Below are 12,041 nucleotides of genomic sequence, written 5' to 3'. Positions count from 1 at the left end.
TCAGCTGTAGCGGAAGGATTTCGACTGTTGCCGAATAAGGCCAGAGCGCATTGAAATTATTTTAACTGGTGATTTTAATCTGCTTCTCCCCTCTGTGACCACAGAACACTGAATTTGCAGTTTAATTTGCCGAGGACATGGCTCCCATTTTGCGAAAATAAAAACAATACAAGCCGAATTCTTAGCTCTCTCGCCAACCTCACACACATGGAAGCTCCTTACAAAACGCTATTGAGGTCCTGATGTCAGGCACGTTCCTTATTTTCAATATGCTCCAGGCAAACAAATGTTATGCCATCAGTGGGTAAGCGTATACAATTTAAAAGTGCGATCTCATTTTGTATCGGTCACTTTTAAAGTTTTACCTGTATATATTTTGCACTTTTTCGAGTATAGTGCATTGAATATTTACAATGATTTGAATTTGAGTGCCTTTGATGCTTTTCTAGTGTGTTCAGGTTTTCCTGTAGCCTTTCGCTGCCCTTCTTGTTTTTGGAAATACATGAAATCGAAACTGCGTTTGTCATTTTATTGAGTGAAATCTTAAAATAGATTTTTGGTTTGGCATCTAAATATGAAGGCAACGGGAGGCATTTAATATGTCAGCCTCTACGTAGTTGTGGTCGGGGCAATGATAGTGCCCGTGGTCGGGATTGTGGTCGTGATCGGAGCGTTGGTAGCGGTCTCGGTTTCGATGCTGGTGGAGGAGGCGGCCTGCTGATTCCAGAAGGCTGTGAAGGGGATCCAGATTTTGATGGGGTGATAGAGGGTTTTGACGGCTGACCTTGCGGGCTTCCTGGCTTTGGCGCTGCGTCTGGAGTTTTAGCAGTTAAAACCGGCCCACTTTCCGGCTTTGTGGTAATGTCAGGAGTCGTTCCAGGCTGATTTTGCAGGGATGAAGGCCCTAGACTTGGCATTAGTGCTGGTGAATTTCTTCCTATTCCGCTCAACCCATACCCTAAAGAGCTTAAAACTCCTTGCCCCATACCTCCTTGTCCCATTGGTCCATAAGAAGGCCCGCTTCCTCCTATATACCCATAACTTGTTCCTTGCGTCGTACCGTAGTGCTGTTGGGCAGGCTGCTGCTCATAATTCCCTGCGCACACGCCTTTCACTTCGTCATTTGGCGTGTCGGGGTTGCTGTAGCAGAGGCAACCGAGACCGCAGTCAGCATCGCCATTTACAAAGTAGCAAACCTTTGGGAAGAAAAACAAAACGGCAATCAAGGCTCTTCTCTAGAGCAGTAGGTTTAGAGGAGCTCCTGGAAGTTTGTACAGAAATCATTTTGTAACAGTGTCTGGGTGAGAAACGTAAAAAATGGTGCAAGTAAAGAGTAACCGAATACAAAATACAGCGCATACGTTTACTTCGAATAGTTTTTATTAAGTGCTATTCCATCTATTAACAATGTTTTCCTGAAACGAAGAGTACCCTGCAACTCCAACGCAGCACACAATGCATCGGATGACTCGCGGAATTGATGGAGAGCAAGTGTAGTTTCCAGCTTTTGCAATAACTGCCTATCCTGGCGCCTATTGTACGAAGTCGCTGTCATAACGGCGACGGAGAAACCTCGTATAGTGATGCGATGGCTGCTATATGTTTTCGGCGGCAAAATGCATTTTTTAAAAAAGTCACGTTAAACTTTAGATATGGGTACTTGCGAATTCTCACTACATCTCTCAGGAAGTCATATCTATGCATTATCATTCCCAGACCTCAGCAAATGTTGGCGAGCGCTATGTTGCTTCATAAATACAAAATGGCGGTTCTATTTGTCCGATGTTTAATATTAATAATCTTATTATAGCTTTCCTTCTTCGCTGTTGCAAGCTGTCTTTGGATAATACCATGTCACTTTATTTAATTTTGTCTGTGTATATTCGAGACATTTATTCAGCTTTTTTACAGTAAAGTTCTGAACATTAAGAGAAAATTGATTTAGTGATTGATGTATAATAATGGCTGATATCTAATCGGTAATTTGCTTGTTGTACTTAATATATACCCTCCTCATATTTATTTATTTATTTATACAAATACCTCACAGGTTCCAAACATGGAACATTGTGTGAGGGGGAGGGGTTACAGTGTATCAAAAGGAACAATGGTACATAGTTTAAAATACAAAAGTTAACATTAATACAGGACTGGAACTGCAAATAAGTATTAGAGCATGCATGGGAAGTAATAAACCGAGGATTATGACGTTATACAACCGGCATATATTATGCCGCTTGGCGCCGTAGGTAAATAAATAAATAAATTGAAAGAAAACCAATGTTTTCTTAATTGATCTATCGGTCATCAATATTTAGGCCACAAACAAAGAGGCTGTTGAATTTCGAGTATATGTCATTTGCTGAAGTTCTTAAAGCGATTGTGTTTTCTGATATATTTGTCTTTTTTGTTTACTCATTTAGCTTAATTACGCACGTATGGCAAGGAGCCGGACATAGTTTTTTATAGCCGGAAGTCACTGTTGTCCCTTACCAATAACTGCGCCGCGTCCTAACGATATGCCACAGCAGGGAGGGATCACTATCGCACAGACTGAAACTGCAGGCCTTGCCGGAGCAATTATGCAGGTGAGTGAATTCGGTATCAGGTATCTTGAAACAGAGTCACACTAAAATAATGTGCTGTACAGAATTACATAGAATTGCAACTACCAATAGGCCTTCATCATAAAGACCTCTGCTAGCTGCAGGATGTAAGTTCAGCAACATTATATGCTGTGTAGTGCCCCAATGGTTTTCTTAATTCTTACCGTGTCTGTCCATTTGGCCACGAAACATGTGTAGAGATAAATTCCTCGCCCCTTCCAAGGCCTAAGTTTATTAAACGTATAAAAAATTACTTTCAACAGATATGAACCCCTAACCATGCGTTTCTTGATTTCGGAGCAAGTGATATTCTGAATGCTGTTCAAATAACTTTCTGTCCATACTAATTGTGCATTACACCCAAATCCAGCCTTTAAAGGTGGCTAAATAATTAAACGCTGTTTGGAAGACGATTTTTTTTCCGCGTTTTCATTCGGACCTTTCAATTGATACAGGGGTCCTTTTATTTACGTTTTTTGTCTACACTTAGCCTACATAATTTTACAGGCCTTTGTTTTACACTGTTCAATTTCTCTTCCTTCCAGTGAAAGCTCCCAGCGACTCGCCGTAAAGGTGTGGGAGGTGGTAATTGAACAAGCGAAACAAATTTTGATTATAACAATGGCATGCCGCAAACATGCTCAAAACCTATTCGCTGATTTTATCCAATTTTGATGGTGTAACTTGGTACGCTCGAGTGGAAGACAGACTTCACCAATTCTCTAAATAAAATTGGTACACTTAAAAATTAAGATCAGCTTAAATTTGTGTGACACATCGCCGAATATGGAAACACTCAGATGGCTCACAGCCAAAAAGTATTAGGACCAGTTTCATAATGTGACTGGTCCATCTTCGGCTCGTTGAAAACCTACTTGGCCTTCTCTGCAAACTGGACTTGGTCCACTCCAAAAATATTTGCAGCAGGCCTTTGAAATTGACGTTGTCCAATTCGAAAATTTAGCACCAACATCAAAACTTACCTGACAAACGTACAAAATGGGCTTAACCCGTCACCAAAATTTGTGTGATACAACCCAGCAATTGATTTTGCCTATTAATATATTGAGTTGCCCTACATTGATATTTAAGGTGAAAAACGTATTTGGCTCATGGCGAAAACGTCGTGTGGGTGGGATTCGTTTGCACAAGCTTCCCGCAAATTGTGCCCGCGATATTCCGCGGGATATTGGCGGGGTTCTCTCTGACCTTTGAAACCTCCTAGCGGCACTGTTGACCACTAATCTGCGATGAGGCTAAAGCCTCTATCGCGCGGTGGTTCAAAGCTCTCCAGTATGGCACCTCTTTCACTTTTTTTTCACTCCCACTTTCCTCCTTTTCCTTACGACATGGTTAAGGTGTCCGAGGAGCATTGTGAGAGATAATGCACCTTTTCTTTCCTGTAAACCAATTTGAAACATCACTGATGCTTGCTTGCTTGTACTTCATCTGCTTTTGTAGGCTGCATGGTGTGGCATTCGAAGAAGCGCAGAATGATGGACGGATAGGATGCCCGGCGGGGTAAGCTTCGTTTATGCATCTTGTTGTTGTTGTTAGGAATTTTTTTTTTCCACCGATTTAGGAGGCCCCTTACTCCCCGCCCCCGGCACGCAGGCCTATGGGACGGAGGCCGGGACCTCCTCGACTAACGACAGGCGAAGCGACAGTGTTTTTTTCGCGGTTTCAGAAGCCAGGCGGATAGCTTGCTGCCGGTTGGCAGGGGACTCGCTCCGCAGTAGCAGTTCCCAAGCTTCTCTACTATTCATGTTTTCCTTGGCGTCAGGGGAATCAAGGCATTGCCAGATTATATGATCCAGAGTACCTCTCTCTCCGCAGGTTTCGCACTTGTCGTCCGCCTTTTCCTCCACTTGCGTGTGGAAAAGCCAGACGGGATTTGGGAAATTCCCTGCTTGCAGGCGCCGCCAAGCGATGGCCTCCTTGTTATTTAGCGTTCGGTCCGGTGGTGGCAGGGATCTTCTGCTAAGTCTGTAGTGTTCTAAAATTTCCTTATATGTTTGGAGCCTCTCGTCCATCCCATCGCAATCAGGCGGCTCTACGGCTGTCCGGAAGTAGGCGCACGAACTAGCCGACCTCTCGTTTATGGATGAATCGCCTGGTGACGTCATGACCAGTCGCGGCGTCATGGTTGTATAGGACGTCATCGTGATGTTAGTTCTGGTTATTAGGCATGGCTGGAGATGACTTCTAGTGTATGTGACGTCAAACTTTGCCCAAGGCTATGTCGACGTCCGCGCTATTTCACGCAATTTTGACATTTTATTTCTCATTTAATGATAACCTTAAGGACGGACGGACACGATCATAGCGGCGAGCATGAGCCATCTAAGGCTTTCTTTTGTCTCAAAGGTTCCGACCGTCCCCATGGCAACATAAGGCCGCAACAATGACGCCTTCCTCCTGGCCTCGAGGAGAGAGTGTGGCGCATGCCATGGTGCCGCCTGATCGCCGCAATGAGCGCGCGTAATCACCGCCGAATGAGCTACTTACCTCGAGTTCGGCGCGGAAGAAGCCGCTTTCCCGCACAGTGATCGGCGGGGTTCTATCAAACTGTACAGAACCAGCTCAAAAGGCTTTCGCCTTATAGCTCTTCAGGAGTCTGAAGTAACTAAAGAAGTTTTGTTTTGGAAAACCAATAAAACGTGATGGACCTATGCTCGAAGTCTGGATGGTCCAGCTCAAAAATTAAGTCCTTAATATGCACACTCGAGAATTCGCGTAGTCCGTGGCTGCAGTCACAATGACCTTGAACAGCTTCGAAGACGAAGATGAAGAAAAAGAAGACGAAGAGGAAGAACACTAAGAAGACAAAGTAGACGAAACAGATGAAGACGAAACACAGACGAAGAAGAAGCAGAAGAAGAAGAGGAAGAAGAACGCTCGGTCACCTGCAGCTAATGCTTTCGCCCAACATTCGGTTCAGCATTCGCTTCGTCTTCTAAAATTGTTTATTTGCCATAAAACGCATGGAGCAGGCCAAGAAAATATTATTTTCACAGTCAGTGAACTCAGATATCTGGACTTTTTCCACGGTGAATTCCTATACCGCTAGCGGCACTGCTGCAGATCCGCTGTCACTATAAAACCATAGCGGTGTATTCATAAAAATGCTAATTGCAGGCCAACGTTTGCTGCTTCCGCTGAGAGGACTTGAAGCTCGCTTCGTCTCTTTTCAAAACGTAGTGCATCATGCTTTGTGTCATCTGTACGCTATATTTTATTATTATTGATAATGTGCTGTAGCATTGTACACAAATCGGACCAGTGCCGTATTCCTCTCTCTATTCAACTATTCATTTATGCGCATTCTCCTCCGGATTTTTTCACTATATTATTCTTGCTGCCTTCTCCCTTATTAGGGATAATAAATTAGATACTTCCGTTATTAAACTCCATAGCATGTGCCCGCGAGCACTGCCGTGTGTATGCTTTACGGAAACAAACGACATTTATTTTCAAACAGATAAGCACTGGCTAACCGCTTCACCATTTCTACCAGACTGCAATTATTCAAACCATAACTCTCCTCGAATACTTTGTAAGCGCGGCCCCATTTACAGACGGTGATCAGTGCTTTCCAGTGGCTGTGAAACAGTGTGGTCTCTCCTTTTTCAAAACCTTTGCGTTTTCACCAGCAGATGGGTGCCAAAATGTTCTTTTTTTGCATGAAAGTTTGCCGAACCTTGGTAATCATTGCTGGAAAGCCATTTTTCGGCTCATGACTTTGATTACTTGCAGCACTTCTAAAACGACATATATTAAGCGACTATCTAGCGTCTATCTGTGGACCTACTCTCCATCTATAAAGCTTTTAGGGTCGCGCTCAATCGACAGGATGCTCTATATTGCGATAATCAAGCACCGCTTTCAGCTGGCTCCAGGATTAGATTGGAAGTAAGCGCCATTACAAGCCGGATAGTTTACGCATTGTAGTTAGTAACTGCCACGCAATTTGTTAGAAAGTGACTTAGAAATTCGAAATACAAGCACTTTTGACTTCATTTTCCGTAGCAATCGCACACTGTAATGTTACACCGCCGTGCTGTTTTTTAACGCTGTTCCCTGTGTATCAGCTTTCAGAAAACAGTAAGTGCAGTTTAAAATGGCTCTCTTACTATACCTAATGCTGCACTCCTGAATACGTCTCTTCGTGCTGCCATAGAATGTTTCGGTAAAAAATTGATTATAAAAGCGAAAACCTAATTGGATCTTGGCTCCGCAAGAATATTAACAAAATTCTGCATCGGCAAGATGTTCGGCAAGGCACATCAACCACGCACAATACAGCAATTTTCATAGCATCTTCGATCCATCCAAATTGATTTCCTGTTTCCCATTCACCGGTCTGATCCTCGCTCTGCAGGCCTGCTATTTCGAGATAATTTTAGCGGTTACGCGGGTAAGGCGGTTTCATAGCTTAAGATCAGTTGCATTTGCGGCATCCTGACTGCGTCAATAAAAAATGACGCCTCTGAAAACAAGAACATCATGCTTTGAAACGTTAAATTACTGTGGCTCATCTCAGTTCTGTGGCACATGCTAAAGATAGAACGGACCATGTAAAATTGAGAGGCTTCAGGGATAATTGGTTCGGCCCGCCGGGGTGGCGCAGTGGTAAGACGCCCGACTACTGTGCCGGAGTACCCGGGTTCGAACCCGACCTCGGCGGCTGCGTTTCGATGGAGGCGAAACGAAGTGGCGTCCGCGTGCTGTGCGATGTCAGCGCACGTTAAAGATCCCCAGGTGGTCGAAATTACTCCGTAGCCCTCCACTACGGCTCCATTTTTTCTCTTTATACTTTCAGTCCCACCTTCATCCCTTCCCTTACGGCGCGGTTCAGGTGTCCACAGAGCAAGTGTGACAGATACTGCGCCTTTCCCTTCCTGTGTACCAACCAATCATTAACCAACCATAATTGGTTCACGAGAAGGGAAAAGCGCAGTATTTGTCGCACGTGTTCTGTGAACAAGCGACCACGCCTTAAGGAAAAAGGAGAAGGTGGGACGGAAAGCGGAGAGATAGAAAGGGGTGTCGTAGTGGAGGGCTCCATATTAATTCAGACCACCTGAATCTATAACGCGCATTGACATTGCGCAGTACACGCCTCGTCGCTTCGCCTCCATCGAAAAGTAGCCGCCGACAGTCCTGATCTCACCTTGGTACTCCGGCACTGTAGTCGGGCATTTTAACCACTACACTACCACAGCGGAGCACATGGTTCATTCACTGTTTACTTACTGAGATCATAAAGATTTACTAGTGGGATAGCAGTTCAGGCACGTGGTTCATTGCCTCTCTGCATTTACCTAAACCGCGACGTGCTGCCCCCTTCATTAAACTACTCGTTTATAAGCAATAAGTTTTCTTTGAGGCCTCAGAGATAGAAAGCTTTTGTGTTTGAGCAGCTTGTGGTTGTCTCTCAGAAAAGGAACCTCAATTTCTAAGCCCAATTGCATCAGCGAAAGATGTGAAATAGCTTTTGTTTGCTGCAACAGTAGCTGCTAAATACTGCCCTTTCAACGTGGCACCGACTGCGTTATACGTAAAATATACCCGGTAGCCAAGCTAACGAAGCGAACGTTAAAATGATTTTACCTGCTGCAAGCAACCCAGCTAAATACAGCTGTCAGTCATTTTTGCGCATCAAAAGCAATGTTGTGCTTCCCAGTCAATTAAGAATTGAATTACGAAAACGTATCTGAATTACAACATATAGACTTCAGACAATAAATGCGAACTTCTATGTTGAAGGCACCTTGAGAAAACCTCTGTACATTATTGTCAATATCTCCCATGTATCTTTTTCGCCAAGCTGGATAAAAAATCCGCGAAATCCAAGCCAAATTACGTGACAGGAATCATGCTGCAGTCATCACGTATCAGGTGAGAATCACATCATGGTTTCAACGAGCGCGGCGAGCTCGCTTGTGCTATCGCCAACATATTACCCTTCCGCTGCAACGAGACTGTCGAGCCACGACCATTTGTTCGCTCATAATACGGCTGTTCGCACCACAATCGTCTCACTCGAATGCATTAGTCCGTTGGTATCATTTTCCGCTGCGCGGGCTTCCTTTCAAGCTCGGAAAAATGTTCACCATTCCAAATCACGTTTGTTATCTAAAGTCAACATTTTCTATATTATGAACATTAGCGCTAAATAACTAAATAATTAGCTGAAAAACAAAGTGAAATAATGAAGTCTGTGACAAAGTTTGCTGGGAGTTGCAAGAAACTGGTTTCCCTTGTTTACTTCAAATAATTGAGCTGTTATCTCCAGCTTCGGTTTGGTTTGTGGGGTTTAACGTTCCAAAGCGACTCAGTCTATGAGAGACACCGTAGTAGAGGACTCTAGAAATTTAGACCACCTGGGGTTCTTTAACGTGCACTGACATCGCACAGCACACGGGCGCCTTGCTTTTCGCCTCCATCGAAAAGCGGTCGCCAAGGCCGGGTTTCGATCCCGCGCCCTTGGGAACAGTAGCCGAGCGCCGTACCCACTGCGCCACCCCGGCGGACACTATCCCGTGCTTCAAATTAGCTTTCACACCCATTATATCACCACGGTAAATATGTCTCAGTGCTCCTAGGCTTATGCTTTTGCACTTTTCTGCATATATATATATATATATATATATATATATATATATATATATATATATATATATATATATATATAGAGAGAGAGAGAGAGAGAGAGAGAGAGAGAGAGAGAGATAATGTTCGCTTTTATGACTTCAAACTGACAAGTACAACTGAACGATTCGATCTGTGTTAATACGCTGGTGGCTTTTGTATATCATGTGATTAGGTGCCATTAATTTCGTTATCAGAGAAGTGAAACTGAAAATTATTGTTTACCGATGACTTGCACTGTAGTCCATTCGCTTGATGAGGGTACCAGGAATGTAGTCTGTAGGTTGAGAAAATAAGAAAGAGTGGCTTGTATTGTTTGTCGCTCGGTAATTCGGCACCGAGTGAAAAACAACTTCGCGCTGTGTTGAAATAGAAATAGCTGTTATTTCATAGTGTATTTGATGGCCAATCAGTAATGTAGACTGCAAAGCGACATAAGTGGCCTTTGTGTGTGATTTTAAAGGGCTTTGTGCTAACCGACATCTTACGTTAAGATCACAAAAATAACTGGTAGTAAGCGTGCTAATTGCTAGAGTGTATTCAAAATGGAGCACACTGGGAAGACAATCTATAATTCCATAATGACGTTATAGAGGTCTTTGAATAAAACAGGAGGCTCACTTGGATATGCTTGACAAAAATCTAAAATGTGTTGTCTATTATTTAAAACACCTTTATTTATTTATCAGTTGCATGTTCCCTTCAAGCATTACTCATTTGCCGAGGTTACGGAGAATCAGCATTTTTTTGCTGTCAGTGTGTCCGAGCACAAAGACCGAGGAAATGGGCCACGCGTTTGCGAAACTTGTAATTTGAAATGAATTAGCAAACATCTATGATACCATTTATATGCACAATATAACTAGTGAAAGCTCGAATAATAGGAAAATATCTCCTCGGAGCGATCTGTAACACACCATATTGGTTCAAGACTTAAATTTGGTGCTGGACATTACGTGGCCGGGGTAGCCAGACAACTTTTCACTCGACTACGTTTTGATTTTCTGGTTGAGTCATTGTTTAAGGCGTTACGAATGTCAGTCTCACGTTTATTTATTGCGACTTAACATCTCGGTATGTACTCACCTATGGGACTGAAACGTGGAGGCTAACCAAGAGAGTTCTACTTAAGTTGAGGACAACCCAGAGGGCTATGGAACGAAAAATGGTAGGGGTAACATTAAGAGATAGAAAGCGTGCAGAGTGGGTCAGATAAATAACTCGAGTTACCGACATTCTAGTGGAAATTAAGAAGAAGAAATGGACATGGGCAGGACATGTAGTGCGAAGAGAGGATAACGGTAACAAACTGGATTCCAAGAGAAGGAAAGCGTAGCAGGCAGGGGGCGGCAGAAAGTTAGGTGGGTGGATGAGGTTAAGAAGTTCGCGGAGGCCAAGTGGATGCAGCTAGCACGGGTTAAGTGGAGAAATATGGGAGAGGCCTTCGCCCTGCAGTGGGTATAGTCAGGCTGATGATGATGAACATCTCGGTACAAGAAGTGCAGAATTTGTCACACGAATTACTTTATGGGTTCGCGAAATGCATTTGCTAGCTTCAATCTGGCTTTCCAAATTTTTAGATGACCGTTTAAAATTAAGTAGCCCATACATGAAGATGGTCTTGCAGACTTGTTTTCCATATATAATATAAATATCTATTATACGGAATATACAGATGTCGATTACATGCGATATTGTTCTATGCATCTGTTTTACCAGTAAACAGCTAGCTGCGCGACGGTGTATAATGATTGCTTAAGCTCTGTAGTTCCTGAGTTAATGCACCTTGATATTCAGCATGTCTTTTATGCATGGCAGATAATGGCTCTCAATGCTCTTTCCTTGCTCTCGATATGACAAAGAAAAGAAAATATATTTTAAATTGCAATTAGCAAAGTGTAATACATTTTGCGAAATATAAAAACATCCTCTGTGGAAAGCTTCCAGATATATAAAAAGTTCTACAGAAACTCGTATGCCAATTTAAATTGAGTCCGCGGAGGCGCCACTCCTGAGTGCTATTCACAGGAAGGCATTAGCTAGATAAACGGTAATATTTTAGTGAAACGCCTCTGCTGCTCATGTAATGCTGTTTAAATAAAGCGATAAAAATGAGACATGTTTTCGCTCTAAAGAGAAAAACATGTTCGGTTTACAGTCGCCTTGATACTCACAGCAAAAATAATGTAATCGGTAGCTTTACTGCCGAAAACGCCGCACCCTTCATCTGAGCTTAGCACAACAGTCCGGCGGCAATTATCGGTGGTTAAGGCAAAATTCATACTGCTATATATAGTGAGGTTACTGTAGAGATAAAAACGACAGCTGTCATGATATTATATTATTGCACGCATTTTTAGTTTTCAAATTACTTTCAGATATACTACCGACTGAAGCCCCAGAGACAATTCCAACAGCTGTTGCACGTGCTGACGCGAGTCCGGATTATAATGTCTAATTCTCGTATAATACATTTCGTCTCATCTACAATTATAAGGCGGATACAGTGCTGGTGTCACCTTTGCGACAACGATTGTCGCAATTATTGCAGCCATGAGGATTCGCTGTGGACTGAGGGTCGATGGCAACGTTATACCGAGGCAAAGGTCAAAGTGCATTCTATTATTTTCATGTTGGTGCTGCCTCCTTTCGGTCCGCTTTAGGTGCTGGCCTGGCCGATCGCCAAATTACAACAAACTTGACGCAATATTGCTATAAATTATAATTAGAAAAAACATTCTAAGGACGATTACGATACTTCCTAGTTCCAAATTTGAGCGG

General features: G+C 43.1%; 1 long non-coding RNA gene across 1 annotated transcript; it reads right to left on the bottom strand.

Moving 5' to 3' along the window:
- Positions 1–515: 515 nt before the first annotated feature.
- On the bottom strand, positions 516–11,577 carry LOC146181145 (uncharacterized). The gene is made up of 3 exons (XR_014700417.1): positions 11,435–11,577; positions 9,486–9,537; positions 516–1,196 (listed from the first exon to the last, which is right to left on the bottom strand). It is a non-coding gene; the product is annotated as an uncharacterized LOC146181145 (long non-coding RNA).
- Positions 11,578–12,041: the final 464 nt, after the last annotated feature.

The sequence above is a fragment of the Amblyomma maculatum genome, chromosome 8 (genome assembly GCF_055883805.1).
Source record: "Amblyomma maculatum isolate TAMU_Amacu chromosome 8, ASM5588380v1, whole genome shotgun sequence".
In the NCBI taxonomy this organism is placed as follows: Eukaryota; Metazoa; Arthropoda; class Arachnida; order Ixodida; family Ixodidae; genus Amblyomma; species Amblyomma maculatum.
Note: the sequence above shows the minus strand (reverse complement) of the source record. Positions and strands in the feature narration are given on the sequence as shown.